This window comes from Bison bison, unplaced genomic scaffold (genome assembly GCF_000754665.1).
Source record: "Bison bison bison isolate TAMUID 2011002044 unplaced genomic scaffold, Bison_UMD1.0 scf7180017864271, whole genome shotgun sequence".
Lineage (NCBI taxonomy): Eukaryota > Metazoa > Chordata > Mammalia > Artiodactyla > Bovidae > Bison > Bison bison.
The window spans coordinates 2093081-2103040 of NW_011494843.1; the positions used below are offsets into that span (position 1 = coordinate 2093081).

At 39.7% G+C, this 9960-nt stretch overlaps 1 long non-coding RNA gene across 1 annotated transcript in view; it reads right to left on the minus strand.

Annotated features, from left to right (window-relative positions):
- Positions 1–6811: 6811 nt before the first annotated feature.
- LOC104995036 overlaps positions 6812–9960 on the minus strand; it is a 27397-nt gene continuing 24248 nt past the window's right edge. Inside the window, exon 4 of the long non-coding RNA XR_826022.1 lies at positions 6812–7169. This is a non-coding gene — a long non-coding RNA (uncharacterized LOC104995036). The remainder of the gene's footprint in view (positions 7170–9960) is intronic.

Here is a 9960-nt window from a genome sequence, read left to right on the forward strand (position 1 = left end):
CAACTTAATGGCACAAAAGTGCAGACTAGACAAGCTTTAGGTATAGGCAGGGGTAATACCCATTCATAAAATCATTTTAAACATTATTTTGACCTTGTTACAAAACCACACAATTTAACTTTGCCAGTAAAAGACCAAAATGTAGAACAATTTCTCCCTGAAATTGCAAGGTATAACTTTCCAGAAAGAAATATCATTTCGGTTACAGTTCACAGGCAACTCCAAGGTAACTAGAATGGAGTAAATCCATTCACCTCCTCCTTTGTTTGGCCCAGTGCTTCACTGAGATATGAAATATGTAGAGTTTCAAGAGGAATTTCTCAAATGAAGCCACCAGCCATTACCCTTCCTACCCCTGTCAGAAGATCTGTGTGCTAGACTGGTCATTAACTCCTCTTTTCCAGGACCCATATAATCTGTGACTTCTACTTTTCTGAGTACTTATGTAATGGCTATTCACTTTATTAAGACTTTTAGCCAAAGAGAAATTATGCTATTATTGAAGGTGAAAGAGTATAATAAAAAGGGCATATGCTTTATGTCAACTATACCGTACCCTTGGGGCACTCTTGTGGAATTGTTACAGGCTACAGGAAGAATGTTTAACTCCTTTTAATGCTTTATGAAGCCTCTCATGATCTGCTTATAACACTACAGACCCTTCTCCAGACCTTTCTGCCCCTAACTCAGTCCCCAGTTGTACTTAACTGCTTTCCTCTTCTCAAATACATCATGTTCTCCCTTTCTGTGTTCTGCGCACATTCTCGCCCCAACTTAGAACACTTTCACAACTACCGCTCCCATTTGCTGTGTATTATCTATTATTGTTTAATGACTAAAACCTGTCTGACTCTTTTTCAACCCATGGACTGTAGCCCACCAGGCTCCTCTGTCCATGGGATTTCCCAGGCAAGAATACTAGAGTGAGTGGGTTACCATTTCCCTCTCCAGGGGATCTTCCCAACCCAGGGATCAAACTCAAGTCTCCTGCATTGGCAGGCAGATTCTTTACCACCAAGCCACCAGGGAAGCCCATATTATCTATTTGCTATATAACAATTATGCAAACTTAGCAGCTTTACACAAGTCATACTTATTATCTCATAGTTTTTGTGGGTCAGGAATCTAGAAACAGCTCAGCTAGGAGGTTCTGGCTCAGGGCTTCTTGTGAGGTTACAGTCAAGCTGTTGGCCAGGACTGCTGCACTGTGGGATAGAAAATCCACTTCCCAGATGGCACACTCATATGGCTATAGGAAGCAAAGCTCAGTTCCTTGCTAGCTACTGGCAAAGGCCTCAGCTCCCTGTCATGTGAGCCTCCTACATGATAGACTGAGTGTCCTAACAGCATGCTAGCTGACTTCTCCCAAAACAAGAGACCTTAGAGAGAGCAAGGCAAAAGCTTTGTGTCTTTTACAACCTCATCTCTGAAGTGAAACCCCACTTTGGCCATATTCTTTTACTGAAAATAAGTCAATAAGCCTAAGCTACACTCAAAGGAGGAAAATTAAGCTCCACCTCTCAAATTTCAGCCTGGATGATTATTTCCTGGGTTAGTTTTTTTAATTCTCTTATGGGCTGGTCTCTCCCTGAGCTCTCAGGAGGTACCTCTCCTAAGAGGTACTACATTTTTGGAATCACTCCCTATTTGATGGTCTGTCTTTTGCAGCAGAAAGTAAACAACTTGAAGGCAAGGACCGTGTCTTGTCCACAGTTGTTCCTTCAAGCCTGGCACAGTGTGTGGCCTTTGGTAGGCAGTCAACCAAAGCCTGCTGAAAAATAAATCAAGCCATTCAAAGAGGCGCTTTTCCTACCTTCCCACATAATAAGTAGGGGAAGAAATAAGTTTTAGCATGCACCTCCTGCTGTGCACTGCACTTTGTATACATATTTCGCATTTAGTGATTGATGGAACCTTTGGTAGAAGCATAATTATTTGGTAGAAAAGAATGAAGAATTGTACTTTTACAGTCTCCTGACTTTTTTATTACTGCAGAATCTTGGACAGCTTCCGCTGGAAAAAATTAAAGGATACAATAAGAATTGCCTTGCCAACTAACATGGGTTTCAGTTCAGTTCAGTCACTCAGTCGTGTCCGACTCTTTGTGACCCCATGAATCGCAGCACACCAGGCCTCCCTGTCCATCACCAACTCCCGGAGTTCACCCAAACCCATGTCCACTGAGTCGGGGATGCCATCCAACCATTTCATCCTCTGTCGTCCCCTTCTCCTCCTGCCCCCAATCCCTCCCAGCATCAGGGTCTTTTCCAATGAGTCAACTCTTCGCATGAGGTGGCCAAAGTATTGGAGTTTCAGCCTCAGCATCAGTCCTTCCAATGAACACCCAGGGCTGATCTCCTTTAGGATGGACTGGTTGGATCTCCTTGTAGTCCAAGGGACTCACAAGAGTCTTCTCCAGCACCACAGTTCAAAAGCATCAATTCTTCAGGGCTCAGCTTTCTTCACAGTCCAACTCTCACATGGTGAAGATCAAATAAGACAATGTAAATTAAAAGGTAAAAACCATAAAACATCTACAAATATAATACATAAATATTATTATTTCTCAAATTCCATAGAGTATGGATGACCCTGCCAAACATGAAGAAGGTGCTTCCACCTTTGGAAACTTAAACAAAGGTAAAACTCCTACCCCAGTGACAACTAATATTTTAAATCATTTAATATTGATGAGTTTATACCATGCGTGTGTTCAAGGCATAGCCCAGGTGCTCAGATACCTTCGTGTCTTCAATTAATCCAAGGCTGCTACAGAGTTTTCAAAATATTTTAGTATAGAGTTATTATAAGTTCACATGTAAAAATGACTGAGGAAGGTTGCCCAAACAACAGTGCAAACAGTGGACTCAAGGCTTGGGTCATTTATTGAATCAGATGTCTACTAATGCCTGCTTTTACTGTGATCTTAGCTCTCCTCTAAGGGCAGAAAATGTTGTTGCCTGGCATTCAGCAAGTGCTTAATGTTGGTTGAACAGAATTAAATAAATGTCCTTTGTACAAGAATCACTGTTGCTATATCTCAATTACTATAGAGATGGAATGTCTGAGGTTTCCAATCCGGCTGCCTCATTTTGCAGAGAAAGAAATAGAAACTCAATAGGTTAGGTCCCAAGATCATACAGGCAGGCAAGAGCAGGGTTTAGACTCCAAATAAATCTTCTGATTCCCAGTTCTGTGCTGTTTCACCATGGTGTGCATTACCTTCAGCCAATACTGTGCTCTATTCTGGAGCCTATTAATAGAAATAGCCTTGCCACTGTCTCTGCACTTATAAAATGATGAAAATAACACTGACTTACCTAAGAGGTTTGCACAAAGGACTGTAAAATAATGATGTCAATAAAGTAATTAACAAATTTCACAAATTATTCCAATTATAGAGATTGTGGCCAAAATTTATAAACAAGAAGCAGAGGTACATTAAATTTTTCAACAACTGGAAAACTTCAGCTTTAATGCAACAATTGAAACTGTCCATGAAAGGAACTCTGAAAAAGGGGAATGTTACAATCCCCTTCTTGGTATAACAAGACCTAGGGTGGGCAAAGTGTCCTAAGAACCACAGGAGGGAATTAGCACAGACTGTGCCTTCATTTTGGTTTTCCTGATTATTATTTTCCTGATCTTTAGTGTCTTTATTTTCCTGATCATTAAAGGACAACAGTATTCCACTAAAGAAAATACGTGCTTTATATCACATAGTCACTATGCTGTGGGTCAGTTCTCCAAACTCCACTATTCTGATGACTTTGAAGGAAAATTATTCACAATCCGCCTTAGTTTCCTTGAAAAGACACAATACTCTGGAAACTAATCTGGAAATATTTCAACCACTTCCCAATATCTTCTTCCAGCTATACTGTCATTACTTCTCTTGAACTCCTGATCTTGAACTTGCAACTCATATTTAAAATGGTAATATTCTTTATGGAGCATGATTAAGAGTAAATCATCCATGGTAACTCTGGCAAATAGTTAGCCATGCTGGGGGTACATCAGCTCTTTTAAAAGAGTCTGGCCCTGAGGTGGAAACTATTAAAAGACAGAAGTTTGGTTACCAGGAGAGTTACACTGCTCATCAGTCGACATAAAATGTGATTCATTTTATTAGGTAGAAAAACATTCACTGATTCCATTTTCTCAGCTCTTTGGAGAAACGCATTCTAATCTGTTTTTCTGAGTTTCAAGTGATTAAACCTTCAATATGCCTGACATTTTAGGAAAGAAGCTATAACCTGAACTGAAGGTAAATGGATTTATTATGAGGGCTTTGCATGTCATGCATTAAAGCAAAATCAATACACAAAGTGGTGACAAAACAGTGTGGAGGTTAAGACAAAATTTTTAACATAAGAACTTGGTTTAAAAGCAAGCTTTTCACTTGGCAATGCGTGAACCAGGGATGAAAGCTTAAAACTTCCTTATAAAATGCAGATAAAACACCCAACCTGATGGCAACATTGAAAAGATAAGGGAAATAACTTGAGATCATTAATCCAGTGGCCACAACATACTAAGTGCTGAATAAATTAGTTCTTTTGTTGTTGTTGCACTGGGTCTTTATGGCTGGACATGGGCTTTCTCTAGTCGTGAAGAGTGGGGGCCACTCTTCTTTGTGGTGCACAGGTTTCTCATTATGTTGGTTTCTCTTGTTGTGGAGCACAGGCTCTAGGCACTTCAGCTTCAGTAGCTGTGACACACAGGCTCAGTAGTTGTGGCTTGAGGGTCAGAGAGGTGGGCTCAGAAGTTGTGATGCAAGGGCTCTAAATGCCCCAAGGCATGTGGAATCATCCCAGGTCAGGGATTGAACCCACGTTGCCTGCATTAGCAGGCAGATTCTTATCCACTGCATCACCAAGGAAGTCCAAATTGTGGCTTTTATTATTACATTTAATAAAACTAAAGACCACTTTTTCTTTAAATAGTGTTCCCTGCTCTTTAAGATTTCAAAAGGCTTTGCAATGTATACTTAACTTTCACCATAAATATGTGGTGGGTCAATCACAAAACTGATCTAAACTCCCTAAGCCTATTAATGAACTGAGAACATTTATTCCTGTCCTAAGTTTGGGTCTTTGCTATTGTTCAGACACAAAGCTCTGACCTTCCAGCATATACATGGAAATGAATGTAAGCTCTGTCTCCTCTTTCACTGGGCACATTCAAGCATTAGTCTGAAAAGTTCTGTGATGATAAGAGTGGGGCTTTGAGGGTGCTGGGAATTTCTTCCGATATGATCCATTTACAAAATCCAGAGCCATACAGCCCCAAAATTACTTCACAACAAATCTTCTTCCTCAGTCAATACAAATTTCAGCATTATGCAGAGAAAAATGCCAACAGAGTAAAAATCCCGGGTAATCTCATTCAATAATATTTTGTTAGCCAATTTAATTTGCTTTCCTCCCTTATGAATAAGCCTAATGACATAAGTATAATGCAGAATGAAAAATTACAATAGTACTTTTAGTGTCATGGCAAACAGCCGATTCCTCCAAATTAGGGTTGCCAGATAAAATACAGGATGCCCAGCTAAATGTGAATTTATGATAAACAACAAATGCATTTTTTTAGTATAAGTATGTTCTAAGTAAGCCTTGGCCTCTGGAGGTGGACTTAGAAAAATCATCAAGGGTATCCTTTCAGATATACATTTGGGACATACAGATTTAACCGTGTGCCCTATATTTTTATTTGTTAAATCAAGCAGTCTTATTGCAACTGAACTGAATCATACTAATCTTTATAGTTACTTATCATATAATTCCTTGTTTATGCTCAGTTGCTTAGTCTTGTCTGAGTCTTTGCAACCCTTTGGACTATAGCTCGCCAGGCTCCTCTGTCCATGGGATTCTCCAGGCAAGAATTCTGGAGTGAGTTGCCATTTCCTCCTCCAGGGGGATCTTCCTGACTCAGGAATTGAACCTGGGTCTCCTACATCTCTTGCATTGTAGCCAAATTCTTTACTATTGAGCCACTGGAGAAGCTCATAACTCCTTGATCACCCTTCAAAAAATCACATTCTGAGATCTCTTCAGACATTTTCCAGTACTTGATTATTTTAGAGAGATGATAAAAATTATAGATTGGAAATTTATTAATGCAATCACTTTTGTAACTTGATTTTATATAATTACCATTTGTATTAATGATAACTTCATAAAAGGAAAGTATAAAAATACAGCTTAAGCATGCAAAGATAATCAAGAAGTAAATAGGCCAGTGTAGGCTTCTGGGAACCAGAGAGAGAGATGCTTTACCCTTATGATTGGAACCAGTTGGATTTTTTTGTTTTTAATTAAGGTCCTTGACCATTTAGACATGAAGAAACTTTCCATTTCAAATCCTGGACTGTTTTCATCAATGATGTCAAGGCAGAGAACTGAATATTTTAGACCTGAAATGAAATCAATATCATGTCATCATAGATTGAAAGGTCAAACTTCACCCATGTTGATTTTGGACATGATCAGATTCATTCCATCAAGGTTTTAAGGCTTCTGTTCTGCTTTCTGTTGGATGATAAAGAGATGAGATGAAAAGGGGAAGTTGCTCAGTTGTGTCTGACTCTTTGCAACCCCAAAGACTATATAGTCCATGGAATTCTCCAAGCCAGAATACTGGAGTGGGTAGCCTATCCCTTCTCCAGGGGATCTTACCAATTCAGGGATCAAACCCAGGTCTCCCACATTACAGGCAGATTCTTTACCAGCTGAGCCAGCAGGGAAGCTCAAGAATACAGGAGTGGGTAGCCTATCCCTTCTCCAGGGGGATCTTCTCAACCCAGGAATCAAAGTGGGGTCTCCTGCATTGCAGGCAGATTCTTTACCAGCTGAGCTACCTGGGAAGCCTGATAAAAGATGAATTCTGAGAAATTCATTCCAAACCCCAGTGAACAGTCACAATGTAGTTTTAAGGGCAGTTCCAACAGAGAATTTTATAGAATCTCCCTCTTGCAGGGAGGCCTCCTTGTGCATCTGAATTGTTCAGTGCGTGAGAGGAGACTTACTCAGATGCAGCAGTGAGCCTCACGTGTGACCTTTGTTTGCTGAGGTTCCTCAAGCCTCAGGTAGGCAATCATCTTCATGACCTCTGGCCTCTGAACTCTTTACCGGAGGATTCCAAGTCCTGCATTTCCTGTACAGTCCCTAGTGGATTTTGATCCCAAATGAGTAAGACCCGATCCTTGACCTCAAAATTGCTGTGGGGTCAGCAGAGCTACTGTCTTAGTCATCAACACTTCTCTATCCATGACTGGTGTGATCTTTACCCATCTCCTTGACACTTAACCTGGGAAAGGACCTCCTAGCTAGCCCCAGTTGATCTATCTCAGGAGGGGGACATCTTTGTGGACCCCTCCCCAGTCGAACCACTTTTTCTTTCCCCACAAAACAAATAAAAACAGACACACAGATCATTGAAACAAAACAGACATCCCAGAAATCAACCCACACACATACTGACAATTAATTTACAACAAAGGAACCAAGAACACACAATAGGAAAATGACCCAGAAATCAACCCACACACATATTGACAATTAATTTACAACAAAGAAACCAAGAACATACAATAGGGAAATGACATTCTCATTAATAAATGGTGTGGGGAACACTAGACAGTCACATGAAAAAAAAAAAATGAAACTAGACCACCATGTTAGAAACTACCAATAGATGTCATCAATTATTTATGCTGTGCCACACAGGAGCATATATTTTTTTGCCCTGACACTGTTTACAAAGTGAAGGAACATCCCTAGAGAAATGTCTAAGTTCCAATCCACTATGATTAATATTGCACACAGTACAGAGACTGTCTCTGATACTCTAATATGAGGAAGTCAAAACAGTCTCTGAAGAAAACCTTTCTAGAGGTTTCTTGAAGCTGCAGGGGTTGCTACAAAGACAAGAAAATCAATCCTGAACTCAATCTTTTAATTTCTTTTCATGATTACTTTTCTCAAAAGGAGGAAGCAATTAAAACTAATGCCTGTATTAGTTCCCTTTCCTCAAAATGAACATTGATCAGATTCTATGTGAAAGGTCTGTAACATCTCTTCTGTAATTATTTTACAATATATTAACAGAGATCTGTGTGTTGTAGAACAAAGAGTTCTGTTTCTGCAGGACAAGAGTTCTGAGTTCTGGCACCAGCTTCACCATTTACAACTATGTGACTTGTTGAAATCATTTCTTCTAGCTGATTCTTTGTCTCCTTTGCAAAATGGACCCATTACTACCTCGCAGAATTGATGGATTACTAAGATCATGCATGCTTAAGGCAAAACTTAATATACTTATACTTAATATACTTATATACCTAATACTAATATATACTTAATACTAGTATATACTTAATACTGCTGCTGCTGCTGCTAAGTCGCTTCAGTCGTGTCCGACTCTGTGTGACCCCATAGACGGCAGCCCAGCAGGCTCCCTCATCCCTGGGATTCTCCAGGCAAGAACACTGGAGTGGGTTGCCATTTCCTTCTCCAATGCATGAAAGTGAAAAGTGAAAGTGAAGTCGCTCAGTCATGTCCGACTCTTAGCGACCCCATGGACTGCAGCCTACCAGGCTCCTCTGTCCATGGGATTTTCCAGGCAAGAGTACTGGAGTGGGGTGCCATAGCCTTCTCCCATACTTAATACTAGTATATACTTGTACTAATATACTTATATACTTAATATACTTACAATAAACTGTTATAATTCCTATTCAAGTTTTTACAAAATATAATTGACACAAGCCACAAAGATATCAGAATCACTGAGACTCAACACGAATATGTTATAATGCTTATTGTCTTTATGATATGAAATAAACAGAGTATTCAATGGGATAAGTAGCTTACACTATAAGCAAGGTTATTTCTTTCATTTTTAGATGACAGCCAAAAAAGAGAAATAGAAACATCTTAGACTCACTACTTGGAGAAGGCAATGGCACCCCACTCCAGTACTCTTGCCTGGAAAATCCCATGGACGGAGGAGCCTGGTGGGCTACAGTCCATGGGGTCACTAAGAGTCGGACACGGCTGAGCGACTTCACTTTCACTTTTCACTTTCCTGCACTGGAGAAGGAAATGGCAGCCCACTCCAGTGTTCTTGCCTGGAGAATCCCAGGGACGGGGGAGCCTGGTGGGCTGCCATCTTATGGGGTTGCACAGAGTCGGACACGGCTGAAGCGACTTAGCAGACTTAGCAGCAGACTCACTACTTAACACTAAACTTATTAAATAATCATACTTCCAAATGATCAAAAATGATCAGAAATTGAGATATGATATACATAATTTTGCCTTCCTTTTAAAAGCAGTTTAATTTGCTATGTAGAATGTCAATCCAGTTTCACTATTTGTCATAAGTATTCTCTAGTTCACTTTTTTCCTCAACAATTTCTCTGATGTCTCAACAAACTGTTTTATAGGAAATGTTCAATGTGGCAAATATTAATTTAGCCCTTGTCAAAAGTTGTTATCCATGAACTCTGACATTTTTTTGGAACTTCTAAATTTCAGTTCAGATGGAAATTTAAAAATTCTATTGCCATAGTATAAATTTACCTTCAATAACCCAAGTATTGAGTGAATTGAGGCTATCCAATAAGGCATGTGTTGTGCATAGGGAATAAATAATACTTAAGCAGACAAGTAACGATATCAGGCTTCATTTTTATTAGCCACAATAGTGTCATGAATTTCACAACACTATAAAACTTGGTTCTTCTTCCAGCTCTGATTGGGCTAAACAACATGCTCACCTTTTATTTCAGATCATGAAACTGACAACATTTATATCCAGACCGATGCCAGAGGATATAAAATTTTCCTTAAGGGGGAGAAAAAGCCATCTGCTACCCTGTTAGAAGGGCTGGGCCAGCTGCATGTTCATAATTGTCATCTGTAATTGCTATATGGAAGGGAAATGAGAAATTAC